The 11,127-nt window shown below is 30.6% G+C and overlaps 1 long non-coding RNA gene across 1 annotated transcript; it reads left to right on the top strand.

Annotated features, from left to right (window-relative positions):
• Window positions 1-3,586: 3,586 nt before the first annotated feature.
• LOC142614536 (uncharacterized) lies at window positions 3,587-10,359 on the top strand. The gene is made up of 3 exons (XR_012840469.1): window positions 3,587-4,145; window positions 8,516-8,594; window positions 10,215-10,359. It is a non-coding gene; the product is annotated as an uncharacterized LOC142614536 (long non-coding RNA).
• The last annotated feature ends 768 nt before the right edge of the window (window positions 10,360-11,127 follow it).

Raw genomic sequence — 11,127 nt, 5'->3', positions numbered from 1 at the left:
AGCTAAAGAGAATTCTAGAACTCTCGCTCTCTCTGACTCTTTTTTTTTTTTTTTTTTTGAGTGTATTGAATACAGTTAAAGTTCCCATCTAAATAACGTACATGACACGATTCTCAAAAAAAAAAAAAAACGTACAGGACACAATATATATATATATATATATATATATATATATATATATATATATATATATATATATATTTGTACTGTTAAAGTCTAACTTTTTTTTTTTTTTTTTGGTTGGGTTGTTGCTTTATTTAAATTGCTCTGAATGCATGATTATTTAATTATTTGAACGTAAAGACTTTACATTTAGTTATTATAAAGTTGATTGAGTTTGAAAATTTTGGCTGGTTTAATTTGTCGCTGAAATTAAATAAAAGTAATGCTACACACAACATTTAAATAATAAATTTTACACCCGTTGAGTTGATAAGTTATCATTTTTATAACAAATTTTTATAACAAATTTTACTTAATTATTCATCATTAACAACTTGTCACTTATCTAAAATTTATAATCAATTTTGGATTTGGTGTGCCTCTAGATTTATTGAGAATTTGAGGTGTGGTTTGTGTGGATTGTAGTGCCGTGCATACTGCATAATGTTGGAGTGGGTATCTTGTTTGTTTGTTTGTTTGTCCTCTTTTTTTCTTTTTCTTTTTTATTGTGATTTGTCCAGACATATTTTATAATTAATCTTAGTAATGACAATTAATATTTTTGTTAGAACATTATTGAACCTTTTATTTGATTTGTAGATTAGGGGAAAAATAACTACAATATTTGAATTCTTTTACATAAATAATTCAAATAATATTAGTTCATTGAAACGGCATCTCAAATTGCGTAATCATATATCTGATTATCATGTTGTTCAACATGACGAAATCTAGCAAGATTACATTAAAGTTTGGTCCATACTAACCTCCTCTTACAACATTCAAAATACTCAAACAACCAAATCATCATCGTAGCTTTTTAAGACTCTTTCTTTGATCATTTTTTTAATACTTCACCCCCTCCCCCCGCCCTCAATCAATCTCTTGGCCCCGTCCCTGAATTGAATTATTGAAAAAGAGAAAAGAAAAAAAAAATATTTATAAGTTATGAGATCATGATCACATGTAATTGATCTTATTCTTTTATTATGTAGTTTTAGCCAAATGTTTCGTTTACAATGACTTTTAGGAAAAATTACAAATTGCTCTATTTCAGTTTGGTTTTATCATAATTTATAAATATTTGAACTTTCAATTGTTATATTTGACCTCTCAAAAATTTGAATCAAAATATAAATTTTTGGGTTATCTCCAAATTATTAGATTTTGTAGTTGTGGATAAAACTTTCCCCAATTGGTATGGCCTAATACAATCTAACCTCACAAGTTTTCTCAATTGCCACATGTTGACTCCCTAAAGTTTGATTTTTTTTTAAATTTATTTTAAATATTCACAAAAATGAGGAGGAATTAAATCGTACTTCTCCTAATAAAGAAGAACATGCTATGCTACTAAGTTACATGATTCTTGACCCTAAAGTTTGGATTGAATGAAACTGTTAGGGATGAGTTGGAGAAAACTCTAACGATTTCATTTCAGTCTAAATCTTAGGGAACAAATGTAATAATTAAATATTTGTGATTTTGTGTTCTAAATTGTGATAGAGCGTAAATCATAGAAAGATGGTACGTAATTATCCTTAACTTTTATTTTCAAGATCATATTTGGTTTAAACCTAAAGTAATTATTGAGGCAACTTGTTCTCAACTTAGATAAACTAGTCGAATAATTTACTTATTCCATTCCTTTATGTAAGTTGTAACAACGACAAAGTTTGTCACAATATAGTAATCTAATATATTATTTTCAGTTTTTTCTAATATAAAATGTTTTATGTTGAAGAATGCAAGAAAAATAATATATTTGCTAGCAGGGCACATTACTTTTTGTTAGCTTTTAAGGACCTACACATGGGAAGAGTGATGACACATATATGAGTTGATACCTTCTCTTGTTGGAGTTGATATTAATTTCTTTATTTTAAATTTATGTAGATTAATTTATGTCTAAATGTACTCGACATTAAATAGATCTGCTAAGATAATATATTTAGAGCAAGAATTAGGTACAATACTTAGGTACTGCACCTAAGTTTTGTCCATATATTTATTGATCAGGAGCCTTGTTTAGTTACATCGCCAGATTCTTCCATGAATGAAAGAAAATATAGGCTCAACTATATGGATGTGTTGAATAAGATATATGCTTAAATGTTTAACTCTAAACTACAAAAAAATAGCATTGCCTGTTTGTTTGGTTAGGGAGAATATAATTACGTAATACTTTTGTTTTTCACTTACTTGATGTGAAACTTCTAAGTGTGATTTAGTCCAAAAAATCGCCCAGAATGAGGCACTTCGTGGAACCTTCACAGATTGCCGATACGAAAGCAATCATGAGTACGCAAGCAATTACGCTCGTTGAGCAATACGAACACTTAAAAACTCTCCTACCACCGGGACCACCTGAACTGACAAAAAATTAATTATTGTATATAAATTAAAAATATTGATGATCTTATTATCCTTAAAAATATTTGTGACTACCATAAAATTTTTAGGCTCAATTTAATTAATTTTTGAACAAAATTTGGTAACAAACTTGATTGTAGACTAAGATTACAACTCCACTCAATATATATATATATATATATATATATATATATATATATATATATATATATATATATTGGATGTGAATTGTAACAAATTTACCATTAGATTACATTTTCTTCTTATATCCTCCAAATTTGAAAAATTTTATAAAGATCAATAACTATGTCATTAATCAAATCTTTAAATTTTGAGTTTTTATAGCCTAAAATTACATGAAAATTTAAGTTTATGAATCAAATAGTAAATAATATCTGATTAACATGAAATTTGTCATGTATTTTAAGAACATAAAAAACATGCAATTCAAAGGTTAAATTTTCAAAATATGTAGCTATGTTAATTTGTTTAGTGAGAGTTATAGTCTTAGGCTACAACTAAGTTTGTAGCTAAAATTTGTCTTTAAATTTTGGCCTCTTTAACAATATATTAAGTCATTACAAACAAAAAGAAAAATCCCAATAAATTTTTTATCTAACTAAAATTTTAAAAGAAAGGTAATTTGTAAGATTGATAATGAGACTATCATGTAAAGATTGTAAAATAATAAAATTTTTAGAAAAAAATGGTAAGACTTTATGTATTTGTATCTGTGTGTGTTTTTTGGTCAATATATAAAGTTATTTTTTTATTTATTAAATTTTGGTCAATAATGACGACCCTGAAAAATATTCCTGGAGCTGCCACGGTCTCCTACTACCTTTTCTCTGATTCCAGCTCCTCTCTGCCCTATAAATAATAGTCGCATTCTCTTCGTTTGTCTCTCACTATACATTATTAGACAATATCTATATTATTCATAGAGCTAGCCAATGAGCTTTAAAAAACAATATTGGAAATATTCAGAAAGATATATTATTGAAGACATGGCGTTGAGTAAGAATCAACAACTTTCTGCCTAAGATTGCAACCAAAAACTGTTGATTATTGCAACCTTAGACAAAAGTTGTTGATCCATACTCAACGCCAAAAGATAAATCCATATCCACAATGCTATGTTGTTGTCGAGAAAGCGAACATTTCATGCGTGTGCAAGTTAATTAGTGCCAGCGAGACGATTGACATAGACAAAGTGGTCCTTGTAGCGAAGTCCCGTGGCAAAGCCACTAGCCCCTGTGGAGGTAAGAAATTCTTTCAATAATTTTAAAATTCACACATAGAATGTCAAGATCCCATATTTCGTTAGAAGGTCAAGGTTCCATTGAGCCAACAACTTTCACCGAGCTTTGAAAAAAAAAGCATCAGATTTCTTTGGAGACCCACCTCTCCCATCTATATATTTGACTATTTCCCCCACCGCACAAATATCATCTCATATCTCTCTCTTGGCTGGCCAACTAAGCACAAACACAAACACAAACACCTCTGTCTCACCGGTGCTCACTCCACCATTGTTTTTCTGACGGGATTCATCCGAAAACACCATATATAGGAAACTCTTAGGCTCCACTATCTCTCTTTCTTTTAAGGTAAACTCTGAACGTTTTGGTGGATTTTCACGTTGTGGTTAGATTTCTTTCTAATATGAGCTTCTTAGGTAATATCTATGTGATTAAATTTAGGATTTTGTTTTTGTGTACTTTTTTTGTGAATGGTTGTGGATATTTTTTTGGAAAATCGTGGCCAGTTGAGGTTTACCGATGGTAAATTTGACTTTGGCCTTCTAAAGTGAAATATTTGGTAAATCTAATTTTTATTTCTATTGAGTTTATTTTGGAGCTAGTTGAAAGTTTAGATTTGGCTTGTAACGGTGAATTTTGTGATATATCTTGTTTCATGGGTCTCTAACTCTCTATTAGTTATGTTCGGTAAATCTTAAGGAAGCAACTTATAAAGTATTAGGACTTTATTATAAAAGGAGTAAGTAGGATGGAATCCAAGACGTTTTAAATATTTAGGTTTGCTTACTTAGTTCCATAGTTAGTAACTTTCCATTTCAAGCTTGATACTTATCGTGTGACGTTTGCTTGACATTGTTTAGGTCTTAGTTGACTGTCTTTTTTAAGCTTTGAAAGTTTGGTTTTTTGCGAATTACAAAATAAGTGGCTTCTTAATGAGATTTTTTTAGAAAAATAATCATATTGTATAAAACGTTGGTTTTAGGTAACAAATTTTGGAAAATTATTTGTGAAACTATGTTTTCTAAAAAGTGTCATGTTGTGACCTTATTATATATGATTATATTTGAAAAATGCATCATGTTTAATATTGCATATAGGGAAATATATGAATATTTGGCATGGCAAAGACAAGCATCTTTGAATTCTTTTGATAATGGATTTCATGAAATTATTGTATTGTTACAATTTCTAAGGATGCTTTACCTTGACTAGTAATATTTGGGAAATTAATAGAAAATATTATTGACAATAAACGGTTTTAAAGACCTTGAGAATTTTATGGATCTCTTGGTTATTGGACAATTTTATGAAATTACTTGAAGTAAACTATGTGTTTTGAATACATTTAACTTGTGAGCTTTTGATGTGATTTTTCCATTATACAATGATATTGGTGATTGCCCTGTCTTTGTGACAGCTTTTGTGTAATGTGTGATTGCCCTGTTTTTGTAACGACGTCTTTGTGACGTGTGATTACCTTGTCTTTACGATGACGTCTTTGTGGCTATGATCAACATAATGGAACTTGTATTTCACTCACTTCCATTAATTATGCTACTTACTAGCTTTTGTCTCATTCCATTCTTTCACCAACCATTTCAAAGTAGGCATCGACCCTTTTGTAATAGGTTTTTGTGGCTAGCAATAGTTAGATAACTACTAATGGTGGCTGGACTTTTGTGGTAATGATCCTTAGGTGTAATACATTCTAGAGGATACTTGACACATTCTTTTGTAACTAATAGTAGTGATGACTTTTATCCTTGGTGGGACAAGTTATTGATGTGTAATTACAATTTATCAAACCTCCATTCTTTTGTAGTTAGTGGTTCTTATAAATATTTATAAAGCTTTGACTTACTTTGGAAGCACCCTTAACGAAATTATCATCAAAATTTCTTGACGTTGGTGGAAATTCTTTGGATTGAATTGCAAAAAAATTTACATGTACTTTTGGGTTGTAGTTTCCTCAAGCTTTGGACCTTTTTTTGGGTTTGGGGCGTGACACTTCGAGTGTAAAATATGTTGCTATAAGACCATCGTTTATGATGTGAATGATTAACTTCATCCAAAAGAAAGCTAATGTTAAGAAAAAAAAAATGATTGATATGCTGCATTGTTTGTAATAGTTTTCTCTTCGGATCAATCATATTATTTTTATAATTTATTTGAGTAAGTATTGGGAAACATTTTCAAAGATTTCTGAAATTCTTTTTTGTGCTCTATGAAAGGGCTGTCAAGAAGCCTGGATTAGATATAATTTAGTCCAAAACTGATTAAATATATAACTGGAATTAAAACTCAAATCTATATTTGATGGACCCAACCAAGTTCGGATTAAAAAAAGAAACAATAGTGTGGCATGGGATTTAGAGACTTCTTATTATACCATGCACATACTTGTGTGATTAGTAATTACAGAACAGCGAAAGGAGATGAGATTTGATCTGCTCAAGTCTAAATACAAACATTGGATATGAATTTTTATCGAATTTGAATCCTGACCAACCCCATTGAACGCGATAGCTATGTGTTTATTAGAATAGGAAGGAATTAGTAAAACAAAGTAGATGAAATACAAGAGTGAAATTCAAGTGCATCAGTGCTTTTGGATGAACATGCATGCTTGAAAAATAAAAGCAAAATCAGTCTACATCAAACCTTTTTCTCCACCTTTAAGTAGACAATCAGTACAATGTGGATTTGCTGAAATGATGATATCATGGTGACTGGTGAACATAATACTTGTTTGGATCACATTCTTCACATGTATAAAGATGAAAAAAAATAACATTTTCAATAATTTGAGGACAAAAAACTAACTTTTGGTAAAATTTAAAGAATAGAAAATAAAACATTATAATAGTTTAGAAATTGAAAATGGACTTTTCAATAGTAAATAAGGATGAAAAATGGAATTTTTAAAGTTTGGTAATAAATCACAAATTTTTAGAAATGTTTAGGGATCAAAATTATATTTTTTCTAACAAAAGAAAATACAGAATATGAGAAGTTCATCAAGAACGGATGTCATAGGTTGAAACTCCCTCTTAACAAAAAAGAATATGGGAAATTGAACTCAATGGCTAAGAGCCATACGACAACGTTTAGTGATCACACATGCGAAATGGCACCTTATGAACACGTGCGACTAACACGCGTTCCTTCTTCGTTTTTTATTTTATTTTTTTATATTTTTTATATATAAGATAGAATTTTTACTCTAACCTAATCTAAGTGTATATGTGTGTAAAGCTCCCTCCTGGAGACTTGAACTCCGGCCCTTACCCCCCACACCTCACAAGCACTTATACACATTCCTTCTTTAAGTGAGAGACGACAGCATTTTGGTCCACACTTTTGTGTTGTCGATTGGAAACGTCGTCGTTCACAAGCCTTTGTTTTAACAAGATCAACTTCTACCACATCATCCCACATAAAAGGTCAAAATCATCATTTCATTCACAACTCAGAGTGACTCACTCACCTGGCGCCAAAATCAAGAACCCTAAACAAATAAACCCATAGAAATTTCAAACAATCAATGAAAGAAATTCGAATGAGTTTCTGTTTTGTTTTCATGGAATGTAACTTTCGAGTTAGCTAGAAAATGTTGAGCTTGAAATGACATTTCCTATTTTTGTTGTGAAGAAATTGAGAATTGGGGGATTTAATTGTGGAAAAAGTGTAGACAATAAAATTATTCACAACTTCTTGTCACAATTGTGATGTGGCAGGTTGTGATTAGTGAAAAAAAATGAAGAGTTTATGTGCAAGTAATGTTTATCCACTTATAATCTGCCACATGATCAGAATTGTGATAAAAAAGTTGTGGAATAATTTGTGGTCCTAGAACTACTACTCTTTAACGTCAGTGGGAATTCTAAACTAGGTTTTCTAGGAAAAATTTGCTTCAAATTCGGTTTCTTTTTTCTTTTTGCAAATTATGAATGTGGGAAATATTTGTTTTTGATTGCTGAATATCCATCGATGTAAATTCAATTTTTTTTTTTTTTGGGGGGTTGTGGTTGTGGTTTTTTTGTATTGGTAAAATTTAAAAATTAATACCAGTATAGTTGGGTTATTTGTTCCTATAGTAATTAGTAAGTTTTTCTTGGCAAAGAAGTTAAATTTTGCAGTTTTTTTTTTTTTTTTGGCTTTTAATTCCCTGAACCATTTGAGGACATGTTATGGATTATGGTGTAGGTCAGGATGTTGGATTCATAAGAAAATAGATTTACATTTTTTTTCTAGGAATCCTCTTTAAAACAAAATGACATAAAGGGCTTCAGTTTTATGACCTGAAGGGCTTGAGTTCTCATTGTAAAAGTTTCTATTTTGAGTCAATATTGAGTAGTAACAGTTCTGAGTTTCCTTTGACTTTGGTTTCTGACAAAATTTGCCAAATAAAAAAGGTAAAGATAGAAAGAAATTCGCCCACTTAAAATTTCGTTTTTTTTTTAATTATAAAAATTATGAACTTTAAGAATGATTAAATGTTTCAAAAGCTTGTTTCATTTTCTTTCTGTTATTTTATGTGTATAATATATATTTTTCTATGGAATGACTTGCATTGTGCCATGGGGGTGTGGGAAAATGGATCCTAAAACTTATGGAATGACTTACACTGTGCCATAGTGATGCTTGGAATTTCACAATTTTTGTTTATTGGTGTACATGGAAAAGTTCATTGATACTCCAATTCAATTCTCATTTAGGCAAGACAAGGGAAGGAATGAAACGCTATGTAGCAGAAAAGAATTTTGTGGCAAATGTGTTGTTGATTTCCCTTTACAGGTAAACTGGATAATATTTTGGTTTCTTGGGTGGTCTATTTTGTTCCCCTAGATGCAGAATTTTTGAAATATATACTTTTTTGGTTAGGGGGACTACAAATGGCACTACAACAAATCAGACTTTTTTCAAGGGTCAAAACCCCTAAAAAAAGTATTAAAAAACCTCGAAAGAAGTTATTTTAAGAGTCCAACCGACCATTGATAACCTTTGAAACATATACCGTCGAAAAAGAAATTTTGAGAGCCTTCGTGCCCCTCAAAATAAGTGCTCTAATATTATTTTGAGGGTCAAGAGACCCTTAAATAACCTTTTACCAAGGTTTAAAAGATTTATATTTACAACCCTTGATAAATAAGGTTATTTAAGGGGTCTCTTGACCCTCAAAATAAGATTTTATTTTATTTTTTTAAAAAAACCACAATCATGCACTATATATATATATATATATATATACATTCATGTTGAAACTACCATATTATTCAATGTCAGATGTCACTGTACAGGAATGTACCATACTATCATGCACTATATATATACATTCATGAAGTTAGACATGGTAGCAAGTGGTGGCAAATTGATGCCAACCATAAACCTGGCAATTGATTAAGAAAGCTTAAAACAAGAAATTAAAGGACTATATATATACAATATCCTGAGACTATCAAAGAAGATTGACACTACCAAAGAAGATCATACAAACAGAACTTACAACAGCTATATTGACAATACAAAAGAAGATTCCATAAATAAAACTCCTCCTCCTCCATTCACCAACTCCTTCATCGTCTCATCTTCTCCCATTCTCAATCTTTCATCTCTGCCGCTCCCCAACTTCCTCCTCACGAGGTTCTCTCTCTCTGTTATTGTTTTCTAAATTTGCAAAGAAATCACATCTATGAATATGAATTTGAATATAATGATGATTTGATTAGGGAACCATGGCAGCCAGCCACTGGGTGAGATGATATCTAAGTTAATAGTAGAGCATGAATCTTTCATATACAGAAAGTATTGCATTCATATTCAGATGCTCATAAAAGGAAAAGAAGAGCATTTGTATGTGTTTTGGTCTATTTGTTTATGTGAAAAGTGAAAATCTTGTTCAACAAGAGTTGTAGTCCCAAGCTTCATCATCAGCATACCAGAATGACAAAAGAATAAAGCATTCCATATATCTATTGGACTAAAGTGGCAATGTCAAAACTCTCCGTTGGTTCTTTTATAGGTGCTAAAGGTTTCACAAAAGGCAGAAAAAAGAAAATAAATAACAGTAAATTAGTGTGCATACCTGAAAGGCAGATACAATATCATAAGTATGGCCTTGAAAATGACCATGCTGCAAAAGGGGAAAAAAAAAATAAATCAAAAGAAGATACTTTATTAGCAACTTAAAAAAATCTTCTACTCTCTAACCAGCTACAATATGAATACGGGAATTCAAAAAAAGAAAAAGAAAGAAGTCAGATTTTTACAAAAAACTTTAAAAATTATGTGATTAAGTCATTAAGCATATGATAGATGATCATTATTTCTCAATCATTAATAGAGTAATGCAGAAACAAATATATCTGGCACAATTCCAATAAATCATTTATCTTTCTTTTTTTTCTTAATTTGTAGAGTTCCTTTCAAAGTCCAAAGAAATAATTTCAAAGCAGCGTCACCAAATAAGTTACAACTTCAAGACATAACTCATTCATGTGGACTGTGGATGATGAAGAAAATTTATCAACACTGGTTAAGACAAGTGAAGGGACATGATCGGTGAAGTTGAACCTGATTGGGGGAAAAAGGTACTCACCACTGTATTCAACAATTCCATCAGATTAGCACTTATCCTATCATCCAATAGAGGAAGCAATAAACATAGATAACCAGAGTTTTAAAAAAACCTTTGGACAATGTAGAACAAGTTATAGCTAATTCTCATCAATAATCTTAACAAAATCTCAGTTTTAATAGATCAGTGCAAGATTGGGAATTAGAGTCGGTTCCCTCCTTTATGGACCTGACTTATTCAACTTCATTGAATCCAGGTGGAGTGGAGTAGCTATATTGGAAGCCTCCCTCATGGGGGATCTTTGAAGTTAACTCCTATTATAAGGTGTGCATTCTACAACTCAGTTATCTTTTCCTTGGAAGTCTTTGTGGAAACCCAAAGTTCCAACAAGCTGAGCAGAAACTTTTCAAGAAGTGACTTGCTTTATCCTTACTCAAGATCTTGCTCATATGTAGTCATTTGTAATATATATATAAATTATCAAAATTCTTTAGCTCATATGTGTTTTTTTTTCTCCAAATGAAAAATTTCTAATCCCAAAATCAACCTCAGTAATTAGAGCTTTCAAATGTAATTTTACTTATTCAAAGGCAATAGTTAATTCGTCGAAAAGTTGCATCACAGACCTCTTCACTCTGAAACAAAATTCCACAAAACACTTATTTACTCTTATGAAACCAAAAAATTTGCTTTCACAATCACAAACATCAAAAAAAAAAAAAAAAAAAAAAAAAACTTACCAACAGATTTTTA

The sequence above is a fragment of the Castanea sativa genome, chromosome 11 (assembly GCF_040712315.1).
Source record: "Castanea sativa cultivar Marrone di Chiusa Pesio chromosome 11, ASM4071231v1".
In the NCBI taxonomy this organism is placed as follows: Eukaryota; Viridiplantae; Streptophyta; class Magnoliopsida; order Fagales; family Fagaceae; genus Castanea; species Castanea sativa.
Note: the sequence above shows the minus strand (reverse complement) of the source record. Positions and strands in the feature narration are given on the sequence as shown.